The following is a 12,382-nucleotide window of genomic DNA, read 5'->3' as shown; positions in this document are numbered from 1 at the left end:
AAAAATTAAGGTAACAGAAGAAAAAAAAAAGGATAGATAACTACTTGTCATAAAATATGTTATAGTAAGGATTTCCTTGATTTGTTGGTTTGACTTCAGGGGCTCATAACATGGGAACTATTATTTTAAAAGGTAAGTTAACTTTATTTCAATTTAGATTCCTTTGGAATTTTATGTATTTCATCTTATGTTTTTAAAAGCATTGTCAAAAAGCAATCAAAAGATTTCACTAGGCTGCCAAAGTGGTTCATGGTAGAAAAGTGGTTAAGAACTTCTTATGAGAACTTTTTCAACTCTCCAGTATTATGATTTTGTGATTTCAATCTTGACTTCCTCTCTCCACAGTGACCCCTGTATCACTAAAAGAAGCTGTTTATCCAACATCGAATTAGCCAAAATAAATAAATGAAAACCAAAAGTATCTTTTTCACTGCCTCCATCCTCAATCTTGTTCTTTATTGCTTCAGAACCTCCCTGAAGTTTTCACAACTTCCCATTGTTTTCATGTCTCTTTTTTCCTTTTATCACTAAAGAAGCAATCAGCACAAGTTATTGAGCCATGTGTGCTCAGCCTTATTCTAGGAAGTTTCAGCTTTGGATTGAACCTTGGGCCTGTTCTTAATTACCTTGAACTTTAGTTTGGAATAAAATACAAAGATTTGGAAAGAAAGGAATAACAGAAGAAAATCTTTAATAATTATGTCATGAATTGAGTAGAACAAATTATAAATATTGTGAGGGGTAAGAAGAGCCAAAAAGCCAAATTCTTAAATTTTCAAGAAACAAATATAAATTATATGACATGAATAAAATAAACATTCACTTTTTTAAATTACTTATTTATATATATAATATACATATATACATACATATATATATATAAAACTTTGAATTCCAAATGGACTGTCTGCTTCCTTTCCACACCCCTTGAGAATGCAAGAAACCTGACATAAATTATACATGTGCAGTCATGCAAAATTTACTTCCATACTAGCCAAGTTTCAAAAGAAAACAAAGAAGAAGAAGAACAAAATAATTATTTTTATAATTTTAAAAAGCATGCTTCAAACAGTAGTCATATTTCATTAGCTTTTCCCCCTACCTCTGCAGGTAAATATACTTTTTTTCTCATTATTTCTTCAGAAGGTCAGCTAGGTGGCACAGTGCATAAAGCACCAGCCCTGGATTCAGGAGAACTTGAGTTCAAATCCAGCCTCAGATGCTTGACACTTACTCGCTGTCTAACCCTAGACAAGTCACTTAACTCTAATTGCCTCTCAAAAAAAGAAAAAAAAATGCATAAAACTATAATTCCTTCAAAACTCTCTTGAGTTATTGAACTGTTGAGGACAACTAAGTCATTCATAGTTGTTTATCTTTAATATATTGCTGTTACCGTGTATAATATTCTTCTGGTTCAGTTCACTTCACTCTGAATCAGTCCATTAAGTCTTTGCATTTTTTTTTCCTGGAATCATCCTGCTTATCATTTCTTATAATACAGTTGTAATCTATCACAATCTTATATACCTTGTTCAACCGTTTCCCAACTGAGGGATAACCCCTCAATTTCTGATTCTTTATCACCATCCCAAAAGATGCTGCACATATTTCTTTACAAATGCATAGTATTCCATTTTATAATCTCTATGGAATATAGACATATTGGTGGCATTTCTGGATCAGAGTATGAAAAATTTTATAATCCTTTAGACACGGTTTCAAATTGCTCTACAGAGTGACTGGTTGAATAAGTGCACAACTTCATTAACAATGAATTTGTGTGCCAATTTTTTCCACATCCATCCAACTTTTACCTTTTTTTTTCTGTGATATTAACCAGTTTGATGGGTGTGAGGAGTTATCTCAAAGTTTTAATTTGCATTTCTCTAATCATCAGTGACATAGAGTTTGTCTTCATGTGACAATTAAAGCTGATTTCCTCTAAAAACTGCCTGTTAAAGTCCTTTAAACATTTATCAATAAGGGGATAACATAGTCTTATAAATTTCATGCAGTTCCATGTGTATTTTAGAAATGAAGCCTTTACTGGAGACACTCACTATAAAGATTTTTTCCCTCAGTTTTCTGCTTTCCTTTTAATCTCGCCAGTGTTAGTTTTGTTTGCATGAAAACTTTTAATTTAATATGAACAAAAATTTCTATTTTACCTTTCATAATACACTCACTTTTCACTTAGTCATATTTTATTTTTCCCAATTACTTGTAAGTAGGGTTTTCAACATTCATTTTGTAGGATTTTGAGTTCCATGCTTTTTTTTTTCCCAGCAAGAAATCTGATATGTTATACAGCACAATCTTATTAAACTTATTTCTGCATTAGTCATGTTGTAATAGAAAAATAAGAACAAAAGGAAAAAAAACATGAAAAAGTAAACAACACAAAGGCAAAAATAGTATGCCTCAGTCTTCATTCAGACTCCATAATTCTTTCTCTGTATGGATGGATATAGCATTTCCTATTATGAGATGATAGTCTATGCTGAATTCCTTCCATAGTATTTTCAAGTTTTCAAAGGAGTTTTTAATCAAATAATCTATGTGGATTTTTTTTTGTTTGTTTACTTGTTTTTATCCCAGAAGCTGTAGTCCTTGGTTTTCTCAAACAGTAGATTTCTATAGTGATTTGCTATTGTGTCTTTTATACCAAACCTATTCTACTGATATATTATTCTATTTCTTAGCCAGTACTGAATAGTTTTGATGGATGATTACCACTTTATAATATAGTTTTAGATCTAGTATGACTAGTCTAGTTTCTTTTGCATTTTTTCCACTGATTCCCTTGATTTTCTTAAAATTTTGTTCTTCCAGATAAATTTTGTTATTATTTTTCTAGATATATAAAATTATATTTTGGTAGATTGATTGGTATTGCACTGAATAAGAAAATAAATTTAGGTAGAGTTGTCATGTTTATTATATTAGTTTAGCCTATTCATAAGCTATACAAAATCAGGAATGAGTCAGAAAGATTCCCCAAAATGAAAAAAAATAAAATAAAATAAAAACCTCATCAGAAAAACAACTGAGCTGGAAAATAGATCCAGGACAGATAATTTAAGAATTATTTGACTACCTGAAAGTCATGATAAAAAAAAAAAAATCAGAAATTCCCTAATTGATGAGCATCCTCTCAATTTCCAATTCTTTGTCACCACAAAAAGAGGCTGTTATAAATAATTTTGTACATGTGAGTCATTTTCCCTTTCTTTTGATCTCTTTGGGATATAGACCTATTAGTGGTATTACTGGATCAAAGGGTACATACAACCCTATAGCCCTTTGGACATAGTTCCAAATTGCTCTTCAGAATGGCTGGAACATTTCACAACTCTACCAACAATGCATTAGTGTTCCAAATTTTTCCACAGCTTCTCCAACATTTATTATTTTCCTTTTCTGTCATATTAGCCAATCTGATAGGTGTGAAGTGATACTTCAGACTTCTTCTTTTTTTTTTTTTTTTAAGTGAGGCAATTGGGATTAAATGACTTGCCCAGGGTCACACAGCTAGTAAGTATTAAGTGTCTGAGGCCGGATTTGAACTCAGGTACTCCTGACTCCAGGGCCAGTGCTCTATCCACTGCACCACCTAGCTGCCCCCAGACTTCTTTTAATTTGCATTTCTTTAATCATCAGTGATTTAGAGCATTTCTTCATATGGCAATAGATAGCTTGGATTCCTTCATGTGAAAATTGACTGTTCATATCCTTTGATGATTTCTCAATTGGAAGCCAGACCTCCTTGAAGGGGAGCTCGGTCAAGTAATGTAATCAGGGTAGATTACTTTTTTTTTTCCACACATTCTTCAAATTTAGCAAAATTCCTTGTGACAAGAATAGATCAGTGATTAGTAGGAGGGCTGAATATCTAAAATTAATCCACTATAGGCTAGGAAAATTCTGAACTAAGTTCAGGGACAAAGAACCATTAATTAATTATGGGACAAAACCAATTACAGGATAAGTTTGATCAATAACCAAGTGATACAGAATAAATTTTAATGTTGGTAGTGCTCCTTATTTGTCTGATCATCCAAATATATTACATAGTTTTGAAATTAATTGTTACTTAAATGTTTTTTAGAATTCGCTTGTGAATCCATCTGGTCCTGGGGATTTTTTCTTAGGAAACTCATTTATGTCTTGCTCAATTTCTTCTTAAACATATGATTATTTAAGTATTCAATTTCCTTTTCTATTAATGTGGGCAATTTATATTTTGTAAATATTCTTGCCTTTCATTTAAATTGTTAGATTTATTGATATATAATTGGTCAAAATAGTTCCTAAATATTATTTTAATTTCCTCTTCATTGATTTCCCCTTTTGATATCTCTTATTTTTTCAAATAAAACTGGCACCTAGTTTTATGTATTAGTTCAACTGTTTTCTTATTTTCAATTTGTATTAATCTCACCTTTTTTTGTTGTTGTTCCATATTGCAATCACTGATCTGTTTTTTCTTTATTTTATTGATATGTGTTTACATATATAATTTCTCCCCTAAGTTCTACTTTCACTGAATCTCATAATAGTAGAATATTTAGTTTCCAATTATTTATTTATTTTATTTTTTTGGTGAGGCAGTTGGGGTTAAGTGATTTGCCCAGGGCCACACAGCTAGTAAGTATCAAGTGTCTGAGGCTAGATTTGAACTCACATCCTCCTGAATCCATGTCCAGTGCTTCATCCACTGTACCACCTAGCTGCCCCCAATTAATTTTTAATATCTCTCCCTTCTTGCCTTTGTGGAATATATATTTTATTGCATCATGATCTGAAAAGGATACACTTGATAGTTTTGCCTTTCTGTCTTTGATTATAAGGTTTTTGTGCCCTAATTCATAGACAATGTATGTATATGTGTCAACTACCTCTGAGAAAAAGGTATATTCTTTCAATTCCCATTCAGTTTTCTCTAGAAGCAAATCATATCTAACTTCATATATTTATATTATTTATATATTTATATATATATATTTATATACCCACTTGAATTTGTCTAATATTTTCTTCCTTGTACTTATCTCAATAAAATTAAGGTTCACACAATGCCCAGCCCCCCCTTTTCCCTTCTACTGTAATAGGCTGTTATTTGCTCTTTGAACCAATTCTGAGGTAAGGTTCAAGAGTTGCTCCCCACCCACACGTCTTCCTTTCCATTGTAAAAGCTCTTTTATGTGAGATAGTTTACTTCATTAAACCTCTCCATTCCCTCTTCTCCTAGTGCATCCCTCTTTATCACTTATTTTTTTAATCATGCCATCATAGTCATCTCACTTATATTTCCTATGTATTCTTTTTTTTTTTGTTGTTGTTTGTTTTGTTTTGTTTTTTGCTGAGGCAATTGGGGTTAAGTGACTTGCCTGGGGTCACACAGCTAGTAATTATTAAGTGTCTGAGGCTAGATTTGAACTCAAGTCCTCCTGAATCCAGGGCCAGTGCTCTATCCACTGTGCCATCTAGCTGCCCCCTGTATTCTCCTTTTAACTGCTTAATATTGTTAAAATACTTTGGAGTTATACTTATCATCTTCCCATGCAGAAATATAAACAATTTAAACTTATTGAATCACTCATTATTTCTCTTTCATTTTGACCCTTTTCTGTTTCACTTACTTGAGTTTGATACTTGGAAGTCAAATATTATATTCAGCTCAGGTATTTTCATCAGGAATTCTTGAAAGTCCTCTATTTCATTAAATATTAAGTTAGGAGATTCTTTTAATTTCTGTTTTTCCGCTATTCTTAGGATATCAGGACAATTTTCCTTGTTAATTTATTGAAAGATCATGACTAGGCTCATGTTTTGATTGTGGATTTCAGATTGTCCAAAATTCTTAAATTATCTCTTCTCAATCTATTTATAATATCAATTGATTTGCCAATGAATTATTTTACATTTTCTTTTTTTTTCATTACTTTTATTTTGTTTTAATTTATCTTGGCATTTAATGTAGTCATTAACTCTAACTTGGTCAATTCTAATTTTTTAAAGAAATTATGCTATTCATAAACTTTTATACTGTTTTCCTTTTAACCAAATACACTTTTTTTTTTGAGATATTTTATTTTTTCCGTTACATGTAAAGATAGTTCTCAACTTTTGTTTATACATGCTTTACACTTTCAGATTTTTCTCCCTCCCTCCCTCCCCTCCCTCCCCCCTCCCCTAGACAGCAGGTAATCTGATATAGGTTATATCTATATATATCTATACATATACATATAGATATATATATACACACACATATATATACACATAATAACATTAATCCTATTTCTGCATTAATCCTGTTACAAGAGAAAGAATCAGAGCAGTGATGCAAAACCTCAAAATAGAAAAAAAAAAACAACAGCACCCAAAACAAAAGAAATAATATGGTTCAATCAGCATCTATACTCCACAGTTCTTTCTTTCTTTTTTTTTCTTGGATTTGGAGATCCTCTTCTATCATGAGTTCCCTGGAACTCTTCTGTACCATTGCATTGGTGAGAAGAATATAGTCCATCACAGTAGGTCAACACTCAATGTTGATGATACTGTGTACAATGTTCTTCTGGTTCTGCTCATCTCACTCATCATCAGCTCACGTAAGACCCTCCAGGTTTCTCTGAACTCTTCCTGCTCATCATTTCTTACAGCACAATAGTATTCCATTGTATTCATATACGACAACTTGTCCAGCCATTCCCCAATTGATGGGCACCCCCTCAACTTCCAATTCCTTGCTACCACGTAAAGAGCAGCTATAAATATTTTTGTACATGTGGGTCCCTTTCCCCCTTCCATGATTTCTTTGGGCAAAAGACCTAAAAGTGGGATTGCTGGGTCAAAGGGTATGCACAGCTTTATCGCCCTTTGGGCATAATTCCAAATTGCTCTCCAGAATGGCTGGATCAGCTCACAGCTCCACCAACAATGCATTAGTGTTCCAATTTTCCCACAGCCTCTCCAACATTTATTATCTTCCTTTTTTGTCATTTTAGCCAATCTGATAGGTGTCAGGTGGTACCTCAGAGTTGTTTTAATTTGCATCTCTCTAATCATTAGAGCCAAATACACTTTTAAATAAGTTATTTTCATCAGTAGTTATTTCTGCCATCTTTAACAAGCTGATAATTCTCTTTTCATAATTTTCTGTCTTTACTCTCATGCCCTCCCCCACCCTGTTTTCCTCTGCCTCTCTTATTTACTATTCTAAAATCCCTTTTTAGTTCTTCCAGGGATTTTTTGGGGGGCCTATAACCAATTCACATTTTTTAAAAAGTTCTGCATGTAGCTGTTTTAACTTTATTTTCGTCTTCTGAGTTTGTGTCTTGATCTTTGCTGTTACCATGTTAATTTTCTATGGTCAGGTTATTTGTTGTTGTTTTCTCATTTTTCAAGCATATCTCAACTTTTTTTTAATAAAAGTATTTTATTATTTCCAGGTACATATAGAGATAGTTTTCAACCTTTGTTTATATAAGATTTCCAATTTCCAATTTTTCTCCCTCCCTCCCCTCCCTCCTTCCCCCTCCCCCAGATAGAAGGCAATCTGATATAGGTTATGTAGTAGTAGTAGTAGTAGGCTTCCTCCAGTTTCAGACGACCATGGATCAGCGCCTTGAAGAGCCACAGGCCACAGTGTGGCTGTGCAGTCTGATATGGGAGCCGCAGTTCCTGCTGCAATGAGGACATCAGAAAACTGCACTCTCTGTTGCCTGTGGGTTCCTGCGTCACATTTGTTTTTCTTCCTCCAGAGCTTGAAGGCCAATCTCAGCTACATGCAAGCTGCTCCTGAGTAATGAACTCTATTGGGTGCGGTTCCTTGGCCATCTCCTCCTAGCTGCCAATTTCTATTCCCAGAGCCCTCAAGTTTTGCTTGCATACATCTCTGTAGCAAAGCTGGGGGCATTCAGGAGGTCTTTGGCCTTAGGCTAACTCGGCATAGAGTAGGACTTTGGGAATGCTCCTGTCTTGCTTGCAGTGCACATGACCAAGCCAGCATAGCAGTCTTTGTTTAAGTAGCGTGTAGATGCTCAGAAGTTGAAAATATATACAAACATAGGATGTGTGTGTGTGTGAGTATGTATAATTAAAATATTTCTGCATTAGTCATGTTATAAGAGAAGAATAAGAGCAAAAAGGAAAAACCTCAAAAAAGAAAAACAACAGCACCAAAAATAAAAGAAATAGTATGATCCAATCAGCATCCATATTCCACAGTTCCATTTTGTTTTTCCGGATTTGGAGAGCGTTTTCAATCATGAGTCCTTTGGAACTTTCTTGTAACATTGGATTTGTAAGAAGAATATAGTCTATCATAGTTGATCACCACATGATGTTGATGATACTGTGTATAATGCTCTCCTGGTTCTGCTCATTTCACTCATCATCAGTTCATGCAAATTCCACCAGGTTTCTCTGAATTCCTCCTGCTCATCGTTTCTTACAGCACAATAGAATTCCATTACATTCATATACCACAACTTGTTCAGCCATTCCCCAATTGATGGACAACACCTCAATTTCCAAATCCTTGCCACTACAAAAAGAGCAGCTAAAAATAAATTTGTACATGTGGGTCCTTTTACCTTTTTATATGATCTCTTTGGGAAAAAAGGCCCAAAAGTGGTATTACTGGATCAAAGGGTATGCATAGCTTTATAGCCTTTGGGTATATTTTCAAATTGCTCTCCAAAATGGTTGGATCACTTTGCAGCTCCACTAACAATGCATTAGTGTTCCAATTTTTCCACAGCTTTTCCAAAATTTGTTATTTTCCTTTTTTATCATATGAACCAATCTGATAGGTGTCAGGTGGTACCACAGAGTTATTTTAATTTGCATCTCTCTAATCATTAGAGATTTAGAGCATTTTTTCATATGGGAATAGATAGCTTTGGTTTATTCATCAGAAAACTGCCTGTTCATATCCTTTGAGCATTTCTCAATTGGAGAATGACTTGGATTCTTATAAATTTGATTTACGTCCCTATATATTTTAGAAATGAGGCCTTTTTCAGAAATACTGGACATAAAAAATATTTCCCAGTTTTCTCCATCTCTTCTAATTTTGGATGCATTGCTTCTGTTTATACAAGACCATTTAAATTTAATGTAATCAAAATAATCAATTTTTCATTTTATAATATTCTCTATTTCTTCTTTGGTCATAAACTGTTCTCCTTTCCAAAGATCTGAAAGGTAGACTATTCCTTTCTCTTCTAATTTACCTATGGTATCACCTCATGTCTAAATCATGTATCCATTTTGACCTTATTTTAGTATAAGGTATAAGATGTTGGTCTATGCCTAATTTCTGCCATACTATCTTACAGTTTTCCCATAAGTTTTTCTCAAATACTGAATTCCTATCCCAGAAGCTGGAGTCTTTGGGTTTATCAAACACTACATTACTAATGTCATTTACTACTGTGGCATATCTCAACTTTTAACTTAATTTTTTAAAAGTTGGGCTCTGCTCCCAGAGATGAGGGGAGCATTGTCAAAAGTTTCAGGTTTTTAAATGTTAGCATTTTCTTTTTTTTTTTTTTTAATGTATGAGGAATTTTATTTTTTCCATTACATGTAAAGATAGTTCTCAACTTTTGTTTATACATGCTTTACAATTTCAGATTTTTCTCCCTCCCTCCCCTCCCTCCCCCCTCCCTTAGACAGCAGGTAATCTGATATAGGTTATATCTATATATCTATATACATATATATATATATATATATATATACACACACACACACATATATATATATACACATAATAACATTAATCCTATTTCTGCATTAATCCTGTTACAAGAGAAAGAATCAGAGCAGTGATGCAAAACCTCAAAATAGAAGAAAAAAAAACCAACAGCACCCAAAACAAAAGAAATAATATGGTTCAATCAGCATCTATACTCCACAGTTCTTTCTTTCTTTTTTTTTTCTTGGATTTGGAGATCCTCTTCTATCATGAGTTCCCTGGAACTCTTCTGTACCATTGCATTGGTGAGAAGAATATAGTCCATCACAGTAGGTCAACACTCAATGTTGATGATACTGTGTACAATGTTCTTCTGGTTCTGCTCATCTCACTTATCATCAGCCCATGCAAGACCCTCCAGGTTTCTCTGAACTCTTCCTGCTCATCATTTCTTACAGCACAATAGTATTCCATTGTATTCATATACGACAACTTGTCCAGCCATTCCCCAATTGATGGGCACCCCCTCAACTTCCAATTCCTTGCTACCACGTAAAGAGCAGCTATAAATATTTTTGTACATGTGGGTCCCTTTCCCCCTTCCATGATTTCTTTGGACAAAAGACCTAAAAGTGGGATTGCTGGGTCAAAGGGTATGCACAGCTTTATCGCCCTTTGGGCATAATTCCAAATTGCTCTCCAGAATGGTTGGATCAGCTCACAGCTCCACCAACAATGCATTAGTGTTCCAATTTTCCCACAGCCTCTCCAACATTTATTATCTTCCTTGTCATTTTAGCCAATCTGATAGGTGTCAGGTGGTACCTCAGAGTTGTTTTAATTTGCATCTCTCTAATCATGAGAGATTTAGAGCATTTTTTCATAAGGCAATAGATAGCTTTGGTTTCTTCATCAGAAAACTGCCTGTTCATATCCTTTGACCATTTCTCAATTGGGGAATGACTTGGATTCTTATAAATTTGATTTAATTCCCTATATATTTTAGAGATGAGGCCTTTATCAGAAGCACTGGCCTCAAAAATTGTTTCCCAGCTTTCTGCCTCCCTTCCAATTTTGGATGCATTAATTCTGTTTGTACAAAATTTTTTTAATTTAATATAATCAAAATCATCAATTTTGCATTTTATAATATACTCTATCGCTTGTTTGGTCAAAAACTGTTCTCCTTTCCAAAGATCTGATAGGTACACTATTCCTTTCTCTCCTAATTTACCTATGGTATCACCTCTTATGTCTAAATCATGTATCCATTTTGACCTTATTTTAGTATAAGGTGTAAGATGTTGGTCTATGCCTAATTTCTGCCATACTATCTTCCAGTTTTCCCAGCAGTTTTTGTCAAATACTGAGTTCCTATCCCAGAAGCTGGAGTCTTTGGGTTTATCAAACACTACATTACTAGTGTCATTTACTACTGGATTTCCTGAGCCTAGCCTATTCCATTGATCGACCACTCTATTTTTTAGCCAGTACCAGATAGTTTTGTTGACTGCCGCTTTATAGTAAAGCTCCAGGTTTGGTACCGCTACCCCACCTTCCTGTGAATTTTTTTTCATTATTTCCCTGGATATTCTTGATTTTTTGTTTTTCCAGGTGAATTTTGTTATTTTTTCTAGCTGTATAAAATAATTTTTAGGTAGTCTGATTGGTATGGCACTGAATAAGTAAATTAATTTAGGCAGTATTGTCATTTTTACTATATTAGCTCTACCTATCCATGAGCAATTGATATCTTTCCAATTATTTAGATCTGATTTGATTTGTGTGAAGAGTGTTTGGTAGTTGTGTTCATAGAGTTCCTGGGTTTGTCTTGGCAAGTAGACTCCCAAGTATTTTATATTATCTACCGTTACTTTAAATGGAATTTCTCTTTCTATCTCTTGCTGCTGGACTTTGTTGGTCATGTATAGAAATGCTGATGATTTATGTGGATTTATTTTATATCCTGCTACTTTGCTAACGTTGTTAATTGTTTCAAGTAATTTTTGAGTTGATTCTCTAGGATTCTTTGAGTATACCATCATATTATCTGCAAAGAGTGATAGTTTTGTTTCCTCCTTGCCTATTCTAATTCCTTTAATTCCTTTCTCTTCTCTGATTGCTAAAGCTAACATTTCTAGGACAATATTAAATAATAGGGGTGATAATGGACATCCCTGTTTCACCCCTGATCTTATTGGGAAGGCCTCTAATTTATCTCCATTGCATATAATACTTGCTGATGGCTTTAGGTAGATACTGTTTATTATTCTAAGGAAAGCTCCCCCTATTCCTAAACTCTCTAGTGTTTTTATTAGGAATGGGTGCTGTACTTTGTCAAAAGCTTTCTCTGCATCTATTGAAATAATCATATGATTTTGGTTGGTTTTCTTATTGATGTGGTTGATTATGTTAATAGTTTTCCTAATGTTGAACCAGCCCTGCATTCCTGGTATAAATCCCACCTGGTCATAGTGTATTATGCTGGTGATCACTTGCTGTAATCTCCTTGCTAATATCTTATTTAAGATTTTAGCATCAACATTCATTAGGGAAATTGGTCTATAATTTTCTTTCTCTGTTTTTGCTTTGCCTGGTTTTGGTATCACCACCATATTTGTGTCATAAAACGAATTTGGTAGAACTCCTTCTTCACTTATTTTTCCA

The sequence above is a fragment of the Dromiciops gliroides genome, chromosome 4 (genome assembly GCF_019393635.1).
Source record: "Dromiciops gliroides isolate mDroGli1 chromosome 4, mDroGli1.pri, whole genome shotgun sequence".
Lineage (NCBI taxonomy): Eukaryota > Metazoa > Chordata > Mammalia > Microbiotheria > Microbiotheriidae > Dromiciops > Dromiciops gliroides.
Note: the sequence above shows the minus strand (reverse complement) of the source record.